At 32.0% G+C, this 18,396-nt stretch overlaps 2 long non-coding RNA genes across 3 annotated transcripts in view; one reads left to right on the top strand and one right to left on the bottom strand.

Moving 5' to 3' along the window:
* Window positions 1-3,101: 3,101 nt before the first annotated feature.
* Window positions 3,102-18,396, bottom strand: part of LOC143067269 (uncharacterized) — an 87,245-nt gene continuing 71,950 nt past the window's right edge. For both annotated transcript variants that reach the window (XR_012975901.1, XR_012975902.1), the window contains one exon: window positions 3,102-3,447. This is a non-coding gene — a long non-coding RNA (uncharacterized LOC143067269). The remainder of the gene's footprint in view (window positions 3,448-18,396) is intronic.
* Window positions 3,776-5,901, top strand: LOC143067271 (uncharacterized). Its single transcript, XR_012975907.1, has 2 exons — window positions 3,776-4,017; window positions 5,398-5,901. It is a non-coding gene; the product is annotated as an uncharacterized LOC143067271 (long non-coding RNA).

Below are 18,396 nucleotides of genomic sequence, written 5' to 3' on the forward strand. Positions count from 1 at the left end.
TACACACTGAAAAGTCACTTTAACTATCATGATTAAATGTTATGATGAATATCTGATGGTGGTAAAGGGTTAATTTCGTGCAACATTTTTGGCCTTTTTATGTAACCTGTTTTCATGTTTTAATGTTTCATCTGTGTTAGGCTTGAGGTGCATGCTTCATGTTTCCCTTTATTTGTTTTCCATGTTTTGTGTCTGTAATCTCAATTTCTCCTGCTTGTCCCACATTTAATTAAAAAGTAAACTGGGACTTAATTCAAAAGTCAGTCCAGAGATTGTTTTAAATTATATCTTCCCAGGATATAAATTGCTATCAAATTATGAATAATTATATTTTTTTTTTTTAAAATTGACTATTGGACACTAAAAGGTGACCACAGAGTCTTTGTGTCCATTATAATGACTGCAGGATCTCCAAAAACTGCTAAGTAATAAATTCTAGTACTTTTTTCCCTAATATTTACAGTTTTATCTCTCATGCTTTGTTTTTCCCCGATTTTTATTTTCCGTGCTACGATTTTTTAAAAATTTTTTTTCACATATTTCTGTATTTAGAACCCCCTTTACCTGACAAATTAGTGGTTGTAACTATATAGATATCAAATAAACTTCACATTATCAATGATCCATGACAATGAGGTCAATGTCAGATGAACCCCAATAGACATACTTGTACACCATACAAAACTATTGATTAGAGTATTTGAGAAACGTACTTTGACATGAAAAGCTATTGTTGACCAATTAACAAAGTTAACTGTAAACCTATGAACGTCAAGGATGACAGAATGTAGAATGGCTAGGCCTTGCTTCCGTGACATAAATGTTGCAGACTCAACAATAAATAAAATAATCATCAACCTATTTTTTAGAGCAAGGAGTGGTACACAGAGACTTAAACCTCATCATTGAATGAAAAAAGCAAACATTACATAATTTTAGTACTTCATAATATTATTCAAACATAGCATCATAAAATTAAAATCTGTACTTTAAAAAGTGCTTTTAAATCAAATAAATTGGATATCATTTCTCATTTAAGTGTGAAGCACAGCTGATCTCAATCTTTATAAGTTTTTAAAAAGGTAACTTCATTAAATGAAATCAATAGTAATTTTAACATGTACATGGTAAAATCTACTATAAGTTACACTGAATCATGTTTTACGTGTATGCATTAACCATTCAATGTCATATTTTACAATTTCAAGATCACCAACACTACAGCATTGTGTTCTTTAAATGAATCAACCAGAGGCTACAGGAAACCAGAATTGCTTATCTTGTAAAAGTATGCAGTACTGATCTTCAATTTGAATTTTCAGATCTGCCCGGATCATATTTTTATTTAGAACCAGGACTATTTATTTTTTTCACCAAAGACCAACAAATAGCATATATTATCATCCCCTCATCATCAACAATCAATGAAATCATTTGTTGATATATAAATCTGCTTATTATTTTCAAATTTCTATGTTTAGTTTTTCTTTATCCCTAAATGGCATGAAAGGATACAAGTTCATAAAATTACCATTAAAGGGCAATAACTCTACTAAATAATTGTCTGGCAATTAAGGATAAATAGTAGATCTTGACACCCAAGGTTTTTACCTCTGTATATTATTATATCCATTTTTATTCTTTTTTTATCTTAGTTAGTAAATTTCTTTGCAATTTCAGAGGACTAACATTAAAACATCTAACAGTTTCTTAATAATCTAACTGGCATGTACTGTAAAACGCATAAAAAAAGGTAAATTATCTTCTTTGACTTGGATAGACCCTTTCTAAATTAAGATCTTGCTGATCCAAGAAATAATTGATTTGATATACAGCTGACCTGTAAGTCATGAAAGAATAAAGAATAGGTAAACTGACAAAATTTGTCAAATGCATTTCTAATAACTTATACAAATAAAACATAATGAAAATTTATTTTCTTCTGTATGAAAATATAAACTTGATTTATGCTTTGAATCAATCTGACAAGTTAATTCCTTTGATCTGAATTTAATAGTATTTAATATCACGTTGGGCTATAAAACCAGTCCCAAGGAAGGTTTGACAATCTGCAACCCAGCCACATTCTCAATGTGTCTGTCCAAAGTCAGGTAGGAGCCTGTAATGTAACGCAGTAGTTGTCATTTGTTGTTTTATATCATTTATCTTTTTTAATTGTTTTATATTTTGTCATTTTGGGACCTTTTATTGCTCTCTATATAGTATGGCTTTTGCTCATTGTTGAAGGCTGTACAGTGACATATAGTTGCTAACCTTATATGTCATTTTGGTTTCTGGTTCTTATTGGCAGTCATACTAGTCTTATTTCTATATTAAACCAGCATGAAAAATAGCCGTTAGTTTTCTCGTTTGAATTGTTTTACATTGTCTTATCAGGGACTTTTATAGCTGACTATGCGGTATGGGCTTTGCTCATTGTTGAAGGTCGTACGGTGACCTATAGTTGTTAATGTCTGTATCATTTTGGTCTCTTGTGGACAGTTATCTCATTGGCAATCATACCACATCTTTTTTATATATACTCGTGTAATACACATAGCTGTAGACAATATATAAAAGATCTATTATAAATACTTGTTAAGAAGTTCATTTATCAGTATAAAAATACAGTTAATGAAGAAAATAAAATCAGTATTTTTGACACGTTGCTTTCACTTGATTATGAACAAGCTTCTGTACAAGTTTTGTAAACTTTGCAGAAGATTTGACAAAGCTAACCACTGAAGATTTCAAACCTAGTACTACAGACTGTACCTTAATGGTTTTTTGGAGTGTAGGAAGTTGGAGTACCTGGAGAGATCCACAACCTTTGGCAGGAAAACTGGGAATCCTAGGTACCTGGAGAGATCCACAACCTTTGGCAGGAAAACTGGGAATCCTAGGTACCTGGAGAGATCCACAACCTTTGGCAGGTAAACTGGGAATCCTAGGTACCTGGAGAGATCCACAACCTTTGGCAGGTAAACTGGGAATCCTAGGTACCTGGAGAGATCCACAACCTTTGGCAGGAAAACTGGGAATCCTAGGTACCTGGAGAGATCCACAACCTTTGGCAGGTAAACTGGGAATCCTAGGTACCTGGAGAGATCCACAACCTTTGGCAGGTAAACTGGGAATCCTAGGTACCTGGAGAGATCCACAACCTTTGGCAGGTAAACTGGGAATCCTAGGTACCTGGAGAGATCCACAACCTTTGGCAGGTAAACTGGGAATCCTAGGTACCTGGAGAGATCCACAACCTTTGGCAGGAAAACTGGGAATCCTAGGTACCTGGAGAGATCCACAACCTTTGGCAGGTAAACTGGGAATCCTAGGTACCTGGAGAGATCCACAACCTTTGGCAGGTAAACTGGGAATCCTAGGAGATGAATCTTGTTTTGAGTAGAGTATCAATTCTTCACATAAGCTATTTAGACAATGAATTAACTGCAAAAGAAAACAACTTCCATTTATTACTTAATTGAAGAAAAAAAAAATAAAAACAAAATCATTAAATTTGACTCTAGATGGTACTTTTATAATATTACAATGAAATTTCATAAAGATTTAAAAAGAGGTTATTTATAATGCCATAGGTAAGAAAATCTTAGACAAGAATTCAATTTTGTCAGGAAAATATTAAGAGGCTCTCAAGCGCTTGTGTTGCTCACCTTGGTATATGGGCATGTCAAACAAAGGACACTCTCCAACATTGTAGGCGGAACTAGATCATGACAAAAATCTGTATTTGTTGATCTTGTATTACTGATATACTTTCTTTGACTTATTAATAGATCTTGCCTTGCCGATCATTTTTGTGATTTAGATTGTTTATTTATCTATCATAATGCAGTCCGGAATGCGGTTCGATAAAATTGCTTCCCTTGTTTATTTCGCTCTCCTGTCAAATCATGTAATTTCGCTACCTCCAATGGTAGACGCTACAACGATGGGTGTCGTCAAGAAAGGTACGATTAAAGGAATCAGCTAGGAATTAGACGATCACCATTGGTATAGGTGAGTTGTTTAATAGTTGTTGCTTTGGGATAAATGCATGTTTTGGATTTATTCATAATCAGGAATAGCTGGAAAGGAAAGAAACGTGTTGCTACGTGAACCCGGAAAGGCCGGGACGAATTTAAAAAAAAAACCTAGAGACGATCGTTCTGAGTGTGCCACCTACACATTCAAACATGTACACAAGCACAGTATTCCCTATCTATGTAATGTGTTTTCATAATTATGTGATATAGGGCAAAAAAAGGTAGCAGCTTTTTGTATCTTGTTGTTAAGCATTTCCAGGGGAGATAATGTTATTTTTCACGGTGTGTTCGATAGGTTTGTTACATTGTAACATTATATAATACACTCTCATAAAGTGGATTAAAATAGCCTCCCACACTCAATTAACTGAATTTCAATTATTCTATTTACCGTAGTACTATTATATAAGACTTCGGAGGTTCATATCACTTATATTCAACGTTTTTATATCGGATTTTTTTTTACTATTGATGTTGAACGGTTCAAAATAATAAAAAAAAATCCGATGAAACCGTTGAATGTAAATGATATGAATCTCAGAAGTCTTATATATTGTCCTCTAATATAAGACCGGAGGTTCATATCATTTACATTCAACATTTTTTATCAAACTTTTGTTTACTATCAATGTTGAACGGTTCAACGGTTCGACATTGGTAGTTAAAAAAAATCTGATAAAAAATAACGGTTCAACATTGATATATAAAAAAATCCGATAAACATGTTGAATGTAAATGAAATGAAACTCTTAAGCCTTACATTATAGGAATATCGTTTATTAGTTCTTTATCCTAACTAAATGTTTTTTGTGGTGTACATTACAAAAAAAAGGGGGGGGGGGTTCAAAAACACCAATCTACCTTAACAATCCTACAATATCTGTTTACAGAATGAGAGAGATATTTCGTATTCTAAAACTAATTTTTCTCACATGTTTGTTAAATATGTTGAAAATACAAACAAAATTTTTAATGTTTAGTACGTATATCCATCCCCTCTTTTTCAATTCATTAGTTCAAGATACAGCTCTGAAGAATATGCAATAACCTACATTATTATAACATGTGAAGACCAATGAAAACATTTGATATGATTTGAAAACAAGGCCAATTAAGTAGGAACTTTGGGTTTCGTCGACATAAATTATAATTCAACATTTTCGATTAATATTTTAAATTTTCTTTATTTCATATTCTAGTATATTTAATTATACATGTTTATATTTTGTGATGCATCTGATGTATAAATCCAGTGGCAGATCCGGGAAAGAGCTCTTAGTTCCGATCCGTTTGTACAGGGAACATGTGGTTGCAACCCCCTCTTTAATTGCCTGTTCGATTTTTATGTTTGCAGTGTCGAAAAGGGAGATAGACAGCAGTTTTATCAAGAAGTTATGTGAAAGTTCTGCTATACATCCGACAGTCAGGAATTATTCTGAAGTACACATGTCGACCAGAGGCATAGAACAGAGAGGAGAGGTTTTAAAGTACCAGATGCTTATCTGAGATTCCAATTCGAACTAAAGAAAGCAATATATAAAGATATGTAGGAGAAATAATCTATATGAATAAAGTTATGCCACAAAAGGAACTTGTTTTTTTTTTATATACATAATTTGTCAAACGTATCCATAACAGAAGAGATGTGAATGCATCCTTCATAGCCTTGTAATACTGATGGTAATAATTTATATAATTTCTGAGATGATATAGCAGTGCAATTGGTTTCCCCTTTCTCCTTCTTCATAGAACTTGATCATCTGAACCCTTCTTTTTTTTTTAGATTGGAGCCCTGTTAAAGAACAGTTAAAAGAGCATATGCTTAATTTTCGTTATCTTTTAGAATCATTTTTTTTTTTTAAATAAAACAGGTTGTACATTCTACATAAAATATGCCAGTCAACCGTAAATGTTAACACTCACAAAATGTCTTTAAATAAGTATGTTCATTTTTCAACTTACAAAATATGTCAAAGGTTTAAGCATCCCAATTACCATTACCATGTGACTTGAATTTTTGATTTGTCAATATCAAGCAAACTCGATATTTCCCATAACATCATAATAGTTCCGTTTTTATTATTAAAACAACAAAGGACTAACTCTTGTACAAAACTGTAACAGATTATCAAAAACTGTCTAGTAAGTACAATTTTAATCCAAGCCGCTGCTCTTTTAAGCACCGTCTTAGCAACGGCTTGGCTGAATGATTGTAAGTGTTTGGTGCAAAGACTGAAGACTTGAGACAATAACATGGAGGTAAGTATGTATAAGAACAACGTTTTAAAGAATAAAGGCGGATTCGGGGAGGTGCTTTCTTCGGAAAAATATGTTTGATTAAACATAGGGAATCACTGAAGCATGACTGGAGCGAGCTCCCCTTCCCTCCTAATGTAAAATTCTAGATCCGCCACTGAATATTGGTTTGAACAGTGCGACGAAAGTCTTCAAATGTATAAAAAAAAAAAAAGAGTCTTTGTGCTGGTTATTTACATACGGGAACGAAAATTTAACTTCAAATTGTGAAAAAGAGTGAGGGGTAAGATTCATTCAAAAAAAATATCGTCTGATCCAAAATTCGTTCGAAAAAATATTGTTGTCAGGTAAAAGTTAAAACCAGAAAAAATATTATGAATTCTGATCTTCTTAAACCTTAAAGTGTTAAGTTTTGAAAGAAAAAAATATTTGATTGGTGGAGGCGGACAATAAATGGTCGCGCTCAGACAAGAAAACCATACCCCCTTTAAAGTTAAATGATTAACTTACTTCCATGTTGATGGATTGTTTCCTGGCTTGCTTTGGTAGAGTATTGTTGCATGTTTCACATTCGAGTAATATATATACGCATGTGTAGTACATGAAATATGAAGACACCGGTGTACTACTGTAGTACTTGACTTGTAATAGTGAGCATGTATGAGAAAAATAGAGTGAGCCAATTGTAAGATGCTATAAGATAGACTAACAAGAATGTGTCCATAGTACACGGATGCCCCACTCGCACTATCATTTTACATGTTCAGTGGACCGTGAAATTGGGGTCAATACTTTAATTTGGCGTTAAAATTAGAAAGATCATATCATAGGGAACATGTTTACTAAAGTTTCAAGTTGATCATGTTGATTGGACTTCAACTTCATCAAAAACTACCTTGACCAAAAACTTTAACCTGAAGCGGGACGAACGAACGATCGGACGCACAGACCAGAAAACATAATGCCTCTCTACTATCGTAGGTGGGGCAATAAAAATGTATCGAAAATATAGCAAAAAAGAAATCATGAAATAACTCAGTGCAATCCCAATCTAAGATGCAAACACATCAAAAGAAAAACAAAATCACACTATATCTCCACATGAAACAAAACAAAAACCAACTGCAATCAACAAATAAGACGCAATCTCTCAATCATAGTTTCACAATAAAGTGCAAAAAAAATAAGAAAAAAAATTGTAAATTTGTCATTTATGGGCATTATAACTCCTATAAGAATTTGTCAAACAGTTTTGACATATATATGGACAATAAGTTGAGCTCATTATTCTGAATATAAATTTCCTATTTATAACAGTTCTAAAATTAATAGACAAAATTGCTTTTTACCCCTATGTTCTATTTTTAACAATGTCAGCCATGTTGGTTGGAAGGCAGGGTTATCTGACACATTTTTTAACTAGATACCTAAATGATGACTGTGGCCAAGGTTAGTTAAATGGGTCTCACTAGTTTCAGAAGAAAAGATTTTTGTTAAAGATAACAAAAGTTCTCAAAAAATTGTCAAAAATTGACTGTAAAGGATATAACCTGGTAAAGGGATCAATTGATCATTGTGGTTTGACTTGTTTGCAGATTTAACTTTGCTGAACAATTTTGCTGTTTACAGTTTATTTCTATCTATTATAATATTAAAGAAAATAACCCAAAACTGCAAAATTTCCTTAAAATTACCAATTTAGGGGCAGCAACCCAACAACAGATTGTCTGATGCGTCTGAAAATTTCAAGGCAAATAGGTCTTGACCCGATGAACAATAATACTCTATCAGATTTGCTCTAATGCTCAAGTTTCAGAGCTGTAAGCCAAAAACTGCAATTTACCCCATATTCAATTTTTAGCGAATGGTGGCCATTTTGGTTAATTGGTGGGGTCATCAGATACATTATTTAAACAAGATACCCTTAGGATGATTTAGACCAAGTTTGGTTTTATTTGGCACAGTAGTTTCAGAGGAAAAGATTTTCGTAAAAGTTAATGGACGACCATTATGACTATGACTGACGACAAGTGATTAGAAAAGCTCACTTGGTCCTTTGGACCAGGTGAGCTAAAAATGAGACAAAAAATTCAAAGGTCTCTCTGGTGTGCTCACTTAATCATGAAGAAGCCTATATCAAGTTATGTAAGATTCCCTGAATGGTTGACAAAGATACAGATTTCTAAAAAAATAACCACAAACTGAACTCAATTGTAGACACCAGCAGATCTAAGGATTGTCATGTCTCACCTTCATACATATATATGCCTTTCTTTTCAGACAAGACAAAACATAATCATCATATCTCATATGTGTCAAGTATATATGTTCTTCTCACTTCATGCTTTTTATAGTCTTAGGACATATCCGATTAGGATGTACTTTCTGTCAATATTTCTACAGCCATTATTTGTCAAAACATTAGAAAGATGTGCATATACTGCACAATTCTAAGAAATATGAAGGATGGAATAATAGAATTATTAATGTGATCATATCTATTGTATAACCTCTTAACTATTACTGAATTGTATCACAGAAGTCTTCTAGATTTTATTGCTTCATTAATGGAAATTATTTTCTTTTATTTGATTGTAATGGCTCCGAAATAATGACATGTTATCTTAATACCATCCTAACTATAAAGCTGTCATGTTGTATTATAATTAATCTCATTGTCTGGCTGTCTACATTTGAAATTGCTAAAGTATAAGCCACAGACAATTCTCTCTTATAAATATATCCATACTGTAGATTAAAAAATACTATTGTTCTTCTCAAAGGCTACAATATTAGCATTTTATGAGATACAGACTTTTGTGTAAGAAAAGTTATTAGACCAATATTTGTTAGTCCAACAAAAATATAGTATAAACTTGCTTTTCATGACTTATCTCCCTTGCCAATCAATTCTTGAATCAATAAGAAGAACAGATTTCTAATCCCCCCTTTTTTGGCACTTATTTTATACTTCCAAGGGCATACATAACTCTTTTTAAAGAAGTCAATGCGCCAATATTATAGAACTTGTCTTAGATATTGCTGAAACAGGTAGTCAATTCTTGCCAGTTTTATATTAAACTTATACTATAGTCCAGAAACAAATCAACAAACAACAACTACTGAACATCAGATTCCTGACTTAGGACAGATGCAAACAATTGCAGCAGGTTTAAATGTTTTAATGGTACCAAACATTCACCCTTATCTGAAACAATAGTGTAACATTGTATTTATAATACCCCGTTCTAGATAGTCAAATCAAAACCTTCCAATGCAAGGGGAAAAAAACATAACCCAATTTCAGACAATTTAGCTGAAAATGCAACCCTGTTTGTTTGAACATATCCGCCCCAGTATCATATTTACAGTGAGTATCCCCCGGATAGATGTTGATCTAGAATGGCCATTGGGGAAGTGTCGCACAAAACAATCATTTCATGTACAAAATTACTTACTGTTTTGGTTGTTTTAAAAGGTGTCTAAGTCAGGGAATAATTATAAAAGAAATCAGTAATTATGTGTTTAATTAAAGAATATGAAAAAATTGCCATATCCAATACAAGATTACCAGATTACAATATTTTTATTTTTATTTTTATCTTTTTAAAAGGGTTGGGGCATATACCCATTACGCCCTTACCTGGACCTGCCCCTGATTGCTATGTTTTATGGGGTTTGTTCACTGTTGAAGAAAGAACTGTTGCCTATCGTTACTAATATCCACACCATTTGGTCCTAGAGGAATAGTTGTCTCCCTTTTTTTTAATTAACTGTTAGTTGATGTCTGTTTATTCACAATATTTTTTTAAGACACTGAGATATATATTTTTCATAACTAGACATTTTGTTTATAGACAACTATCTAGTGTTGAAGACTGTTTTAATATTGCGCTTTGGATGTCTTTTGATTATCTGGGTTTCTGTTTTATTGATATAAAACTCAAATTACCATTTGTCTTAATTTGCCTTTTAATTGAACTGAATGAGATTAGTTCCTTTTGTCTATCAATATAATATTATATACCTATTTCTGAAGACCTTTAAAGTCCTTTGGTTTTAAGTTTCGTTGTGTTGTTGTCTCACCCCACACTTTCAAAAACTTAAATAATGTGTATTATTTATTTTTTTAAAACATGGTAGGGTTGTCACCTTTAAAAGGTCAACTTACCTCTTTTCTTATATTCTGCAGCCCTCAGATAGATAAAAGAAGATGTGGTATGAGTGCCAATGAGACAACTCCCATTCAAGTCTCAATTTTTAAAAAGTAAACCCTAATAGAACTTCAATCAGATGCACTCTTAGTACTTAAATCTCGTGGAAATAGAATTTAGATGTTAAGTATTGATCAACATTATACTTAAGTACCGATGCTGCCTCGATGATGCCTCTAGTAATCTCATTAATTCATGTGCACTACTTTATTGTAATAAAGACAAATGAAACAACACAATGAATTATTTATTTAGCAACAGGAAAAAAGTTCAGACTAACAACATATTTGTTAGAATTGGATTAGGAAATCCCTTAGTAGATATATGATCTGTGGTGTCATTATATCTATACAGCTTTTGTTCTATAATGGAATTAACATTTAATGGTGATTTCTAGGCTCAATGTAACATTATACTTGTTCTAAACAAGAGGTTTCTAGTTTCAATGGACATTTTTTTTTAACAATGAATAATCTAATATTTCAGACAAAAGGATAACAGCCAGTGAATGAAATATCAATGCCAATAGTATGTCAAGCACTGTTGTACAGATCAACTGACAAAAAACACATTAAACAACTTGATAAAAAATATTACATAACATCAAGTATCAGCATCAAGTATGATGCTGGAAGCCAACTGACTGAAGCATTATGGAAATAAGGTCATAATATTATTGGATTACATTATCGCCTCTTTATATTGTGAGATCCATGTTAGTATGGCAAATCTTTTTAAGGGTAAAAACAAATCTGTGTGATTTCCTAACCTATTTCTATATTAAGATCAGTGTAATGGAAGAATTTTACCTAACATTTTTACCAAAGAGTCCCTCAAATATATACATACTGCCTATTTGACCTTTAAGTGAAATATCCAATACTGATATGATTGCCAGTGAGACAACTATCCACCAGAGACCAATGATGTAGATGTTAGAAAACACTAGTATAGGTAACCGTACAACCTTCAACAGTGAACAGTGCACAAACCCTATACTCTATACTAATAGCAAGCTATAAATGGCCCTGACATACATAACAAACTGAAACAATTCAAAATAGAAAACCAACGTCCTGATTTATGTACAAAACAACAAAAAAGAAAAACAAATATGATATACAGCAAGGAATGACCACCATTCTGTCAGTATGTGTGGTTTATAATCATCCGGTTTGTTGCTCAACACATATAAAAACACCAATCTCTTACTGTTTCAGAGTGTATCAATCTAAGCTGTCATGCACAAATTATATTTATATTCTTCAAAAATGATAAATTATGTAAGAAATATTAAAAAGTATGAAGTATTTTATTCTAGTGAATTTTTTTTTAGTTACAGGAGAGTACATAGTCATTAATCCTGTAAGTAGTCATCATTGTTTACATACTAAAGTGTTCACTAAAACTTGGGTGTTGTTCTCTGTGGTAGGCACTGTTGAGTACGTGCACATCTTGTCTATACTCAGAACAATTAATGCTCCAACAATGTCTCAAAAACATTTTCTTTACTTTACTAGATTGATAATTTTACATTAATTTAATATTTTGTCAGATAAAGCTTCTCTTCTTTGTTTTAATTCACCAATAATCCGGACTAAAACCAAGAAAATCTATATATGACATGCACTGCTTAATGCAATCAGATTCTAGTCGGAAATTGTAAATATTTTGTCCGGATGTTCAGTCTAGAATCCTTTGTGGTATGTCTGTAGACTCTATGTCATTAAATTAGTTTCCTTTGTGAAGAAAAGAAAATAACAGCTTGTCATATAAAAGGCTGCATGGCTTGTGTCAACGCATTTAATGTTCGGCAGTAAATGATCTAAAAATCCATTACAGTGGATAAAATAAATATGGGTAATTTTTTTAAAATTCACAGAATTGAATGTTGAATGTATCTACTTCAACAGAACATTATTAGTCTTGTTTCAAGTAATTGCTTTTTGCATGCTATATATTCATAAAATGTTTGTTTTAAAAATAAATTAAACTACGAAATTTTAAAGCATCATGACATAGAGTTATTACCTCACACAAAAATATATTTTTGGGGGATCTGCTTTCAAAAATGCATTAGCTGCAAGGAATAAAAAAAAATATGATTTTTTGTTTGTTTGTGTTCAATCATTAATGGAAGTGAAATTGTGAAATAATAATTCACTTTTAGAAGCCAGTTTGGTTAAATTTTGGAAAAATAGCTAAGAAACATTGGTAAGAACCCTGATACTGATACAGGTTAAAACCATGATTAACTTAATATTTTTAACCGATACAAAATCAAGTATGCCTAGAAAAATCCAATTGCAAGAGTCTGCTATTTATTTTTATCTATGTTTATTTTGGGGCTATAATAACCATCGTCAGTTTTCATAGGTCACCTTAATGGTAAATTAGATGGCGTCTAGACTAAAATACACATGAAATAATGATACTTCTTATGTAGCCTAAGCATTTTTAATTGTTTATTTAAGACTTTTAATAATTAAGATACATAGGTTATCATATATGCAATAAATCAAATTTGGCAGCTTATGCCCCTTTAAGTATTGTCTACCTGTTTTAAACATTTTAAAACAATTTCAATGTAATAGTGTTCCTAAGGCGGTGCATTACGTTTGCACGCATTACCATTACATTTGCACACAAAAATCATTACATTTGCGCACAGCTTTTGATTACAATTGCGCGCATTTTTTTGACAGGTAAACTCAGGTAAAATACAGGTAATAATATTTATTTATTTATAATTTGTTCAATTATTTACAAGTATATTTACTCATTCCGTTAGTCTTAGTCCCTTGCTCACCAACGAAGAGGTGGAAGTGGGATTTTGAGCAAGATAAGTCCGTTTTATTATACACAAGCACTAAATCCTAGAAATATATACAGATGAAAATGTTAAAATGTTAAAACATAGCTAATTTTAAATAAAGGTAAATGTATTGATAAATTCATTACTTAATTTACATGTCTATACATGCCGAAAATCCATGTTTGTACCTTGGTGTAACTTCACGAACTAATTTGAGTCTACAATGATCACTTTATAATTGGTTTTAGAATTCAATATGGACAATAGATAATTTGAATAAAGAAATATTTTCAAAATTAATAATTTAATAACTGATAGTCATATTTATTATAAAAATAACCAGATGCTCCGTAGGGCACAGCTTTATACAACCGCAGAAGTTGAACCCTGAACGGTTGGGGCATTAGTATGGACACAACATTCAAGCTGGATTCAGCTCTAAATTTTGATTGTGATTAAATAGTTGACACAGCATAGATTTCTGACACAGAATGAATGTGGTCTAATGAACTTAAAATACTTTTTTTTCCTTTGAGCAATTCACTATGCTGTTGAATATTAATCCTCTCAAAAAAATGTTTGAAGAAATTTTCTTTTTATTTATGAAATCTGAAATGAGAAAAATTTAACCCCCCCCCCCACCATTTTTTTTTTCACATCCCCCTTTCCCTTTTTCCAAAACTGATCTCAATTCAAATTTCTAATGGAGTTTGCAACAATAACTACTCATTTAAATACATCATAAAATATTAAAATGTAACAAAAGGTGCTTGTTATCACTGAATGGTAGAGATTGTTTTAATTTATCAGTTGGTAGTAAAAGTGAATATACAGTGTATATTGTATAAAACAATGATTTAAGTTGATTCAACTACTATTCTGGACAAAGAAAGATAACTCCAATCAATTGAAAATTTCTTGCTATTGCACAATATTGTGCAATTAGATATTTCTTGCTATTGCGCAATACTGTGCAATTGAAAATATTTGCTATTGCACAATACTGTGCAATTGAAGATTTCTTGCTATTGCACAATACTGTGCAATTGAAAATTTCTTGCTATTGCACAATACTGTGCAATTGAAGATTTTTTGCTATCGCTGAATACTGTGCAATTGAAAATCTCTTGCTATTGCACAATACTTAATATAATAATTTTGGATCCTGATTTGAACCAACTTGAAAACTGGGCCCATAATCAAAAATCTAAGTACATGTTTAGATTCAGCATATCAAAAAAGCTTAAGAATTCAATTTTTGTTGAAATCAAACTTAGTTTAATTTTGGACCCTTTGGACTTTAATGTAGACCAATTTGAAAACTGGACTAAAAATTAAGAATCTACATACACAGTAAGATTTGGCATATCAAAGAACCCCAATTATTCAATTTTTGATGAAATCAAACAAAGTTTAATTTGGACCCGATTTGGACCAACTTGAAAAATGGGCCAATAATCAAAAATCTAAGTACATTTTTAGATTACGCATATCAAAGAACCCCAAGGATTCAATTTTTGTCAAAATCAAACTAAGTTTAATTTTGGACCCTTTGAACCTTAATGTAGACCAATTTGAAAACGGGACCAAAAATTAAGAATCTACATACACAGTTAGATTCAGCATATCAAAGAACCCCAATTATTCAATTTTTGATGAAATCAAACTAAGTTCAATTTTGGACCCTTTGGGCCCCTTATTCCTAAACTGTTGGGACCAAAACTCCCAAAATCAAACCCAACCTTCATTTAGTGGTCATAAACCTTGTATTTAAATTTCATAGATTTCTATTTACTTAAACTAAAGTTATAGTGCAAAAACCAAGAATAATGATTACTTGGGCCCCTTTTTGGCCCCTAATTCCTAAACTGTTCAGACCTCAACTCCCAAAATCAATACCAACCTTCCTTTTGTGGTCATAAACCTTGTGTTTAAATTTCATTGATTTCTATTTACTTAAACTAAAGTTATTGTGCGAAAACCAAGAATAATGCTTATTTGGGCCCTTTTTTGGCCCTTAATTCCTAAACTGTTAGAACCAAAACTCCCAAAATCAATCCCAACCTTTCTTTTGTGGTCATAGACCTTGTGTCAAAATTTCATAGATTTCTATTTACTTAAAACTTAAGTTATTATGCGAAAACCAAGAAAATGCTTATTTGGGCCCTTTTTGGCCCCTAATTCCTAAAAATGTTGGGATCAAAACTCCTAAAATCAATCCCAACCTTCCTTTTGTGGTCATAAACCTTGTGTTAAAATTTTATAGATTTCTATACACTTTTACTAAAGTTAGAGTGCGAAAACTAAAAGTATTCGGACGACGACGACGACGACGACGACGACAACGACGAGGACGACGACAACGCAGACGACGACGCCAACCTGATAGCAATATACGACGAAAAATTAAAATTTTGCGGTCGTATAAAAACAATATATAGTCAATTACAATTTGATTTAATCTTCATTTATATTTTTACCTGAGTTTACCTGTAAAATGAATGCACGCAAATGTAACCGAAAGCTGGGCGCAAACGTAAAACATTTTAATCCCCAAATGCGTGCAAACATAGTGCGCCCTCCTTAGGTTAACAAATTTGTGCTGAAATTAGGCAATAATGCCTTATGATGCCATTTTAATGACTTTACAGAAAAATTCCTTTATCAAGTCGTATTTCTTCTGAAATATAAAAAAAATATGATTGTTTATGGCCAATTTATTGAGCCAAATAAAACCTTTCAAGGTACTTGCTTTTGTAAGATTATTTCGTAAACTTGTTGCAAAAACCTTTCTCAAAATCCATTTATAACAACAAAAATTCTCTTTATATAGAAAGTAGCTATAATAAGTCAATAACAAAGTAGAAAAAAAGTCAGATGATTAAGTCACAAGTGATTAGGTCTTCTAAGATAATGAAGTTCCTAAAGGAGTAAATTGCATTTCCAATACCTTGTCTGTTCAGGTGAGATAACGAATATAATTTTCTACCTGAGACATCAAAGACTATTTGTACCTGAAAGTGCATGATTCATACTGATACACATCATAGAAATAGATTTTTAATGATGTAGCAATGCTGCTTTTTAATTGGCTTTATTTTCAAAATCTGTGATTCTCCAAATAGAGATATCAATTTGACATTTTAAAGTCAGGTTAACTGTCTGCTCCAAAGCCATTTTCCATTATGTTTTTAATCTATTAGCTTTGATAAAGTTGTAATGATATTCCTGGAGTGGTAACCTTTCCCCATGTTTCCAGGTAGACTCTGATTAGATCAGGAACAAGATCAATGTATGTTGAGAACCTTGCCATCTGCAGCAAATTAATCAAATTAAAATATTTCAATGATTTATTGATTTATAATGATGTTCTAATAAATTTACATTGCTTTGAACATGAAAAATATTACAAAGATGTTTACATCATTAAATATTGATAATTTTAATTTATATTGATTGGAATTAACTATGAGTGGGCTAATGATGATCAGATAAATAGAGAATAATACATGGCAAAATCTGCATCATATGTCGTATCATCCCCAAAAAAAAAAAAAAAACTGACTTTATGTATAAAGAAAAAAAAAAAAAAAAAAAAAAAAAAAAAAAAAAAAAAAAAAAAAAAAAAAAAAAAAAAAAAAAATAGGAGTGTGATAAAGGGTATGCTATGCGATAAAGGGTGTGCATCAAAGTTGCGCGATATTGATTAAACAGCAGGCTATTTATCAAATATGCAAAAAAACTGTATTTACTACTAAACATATGATAAAAGGGTCTATTTTGGATAGAATCAAATAAAAAAATATAATCAACACCTCTATTTGAAACCTATGATTTAAACAGTTAGTTTTTCAAAGGAAAATTCCAACACATTTGTTTAACTGTCCTGTTTTAAAATGATGTTAATTTTCTAATTCTGCAGTATGATATGGAAAAGTGAAAACTGTGATCTCCCCCACCCCTCCTGAATTAAAGCTGATTGATTGATTTATGGAGTTTTACACCACTTTCAGCACTATTATAAGTTATATGGTTCGCTACTGACCCCCTAAGGATCCATAGAGGGTTAGTAAAATCTATGTGAGAACGGAGGCCGAATCCCCTATGGATTTTATTCACCCTCTATGGGTTTGTAGGGGGTCAGTAATTAACTGTATAACAAATTTATCGCACGCTGGACTTTTTCTGCTGCATTTTGTTGAAAAATAAACAATGAAACACAACAACATCAATAGATGACATCACCATTAACGCGTCATGAACCCCCTATGAAATTTACTAACCCCCTACGGTGACGTACGGTACAGTCTCATAGCAGAGTTCTCCCAAGGGCCTTTTAGCATCAGGCTAATGTGATGCTATAATCTTAAATGTGATGTTATCTGAAGTAGTTTTCTTAAAGATTATGTTATGGATGTGATGCTATAACTTTTAGAAACAAGATGGTGTTTCAATTTCTCCTGTTATTCAGGATGCTAAATAAAATATCTGGGGAGAACACTGCATAGGGGGTCACCATGTGACGACGCTAAACGAATCACAACGTGATATTTTACCAGTGGTGTGATAATGGCTATTTTGGGGTGTTCTGTTTTTAGCAGGAAGTTAGAGTGTACAGAGAGAACCATAGACGTTTGACTGGAAACTTGACAATCCCAGTCATTTGAGATTATAGTCAAATTCCATGTGCATGGTTTAAACTCACAAAATTAAGTGTTGAAAGTTTGTAATATGAAGGTTTTACTAAAAGTATCACATAATCTTTCCAATATAAATGATCAATGTAAATGAGGTCATGGTCAAATTAACCCTGCCAGACAGACATGTTTACTTTAAAATCTATCCATACACCAAATATAGTTGACCTTTGCTTATAGTTTCTGTAATACAGTCTTCACTCAGACCACCAAAAAATTAACACATTTATTACTGATGAATGAAATTAGGTCCAGGATAAACATGTAAACTTTGCAAGGATCCCATATATTTTCACATGACCAAAAAACTATTTATTTTTTACAAGTAGTCACTGAAACATGAAAATAAGATCCAGGACAATGAACCTATG

Source organism: Mytilus galloprovincialis, chromosome 3, assembly GCF_965363235.1.
Source record: "Mytilus galloprovincialis chromosome 3, xbMytGall1.hap1.1, whole genome shotgun sequence".
Lineage (NCBI taxonomy): Eukaryota > Metazoa > Mollusca > Bivalvia > Mytilida > Mytilidae > Mytilus > Mytilus galloprovincialis.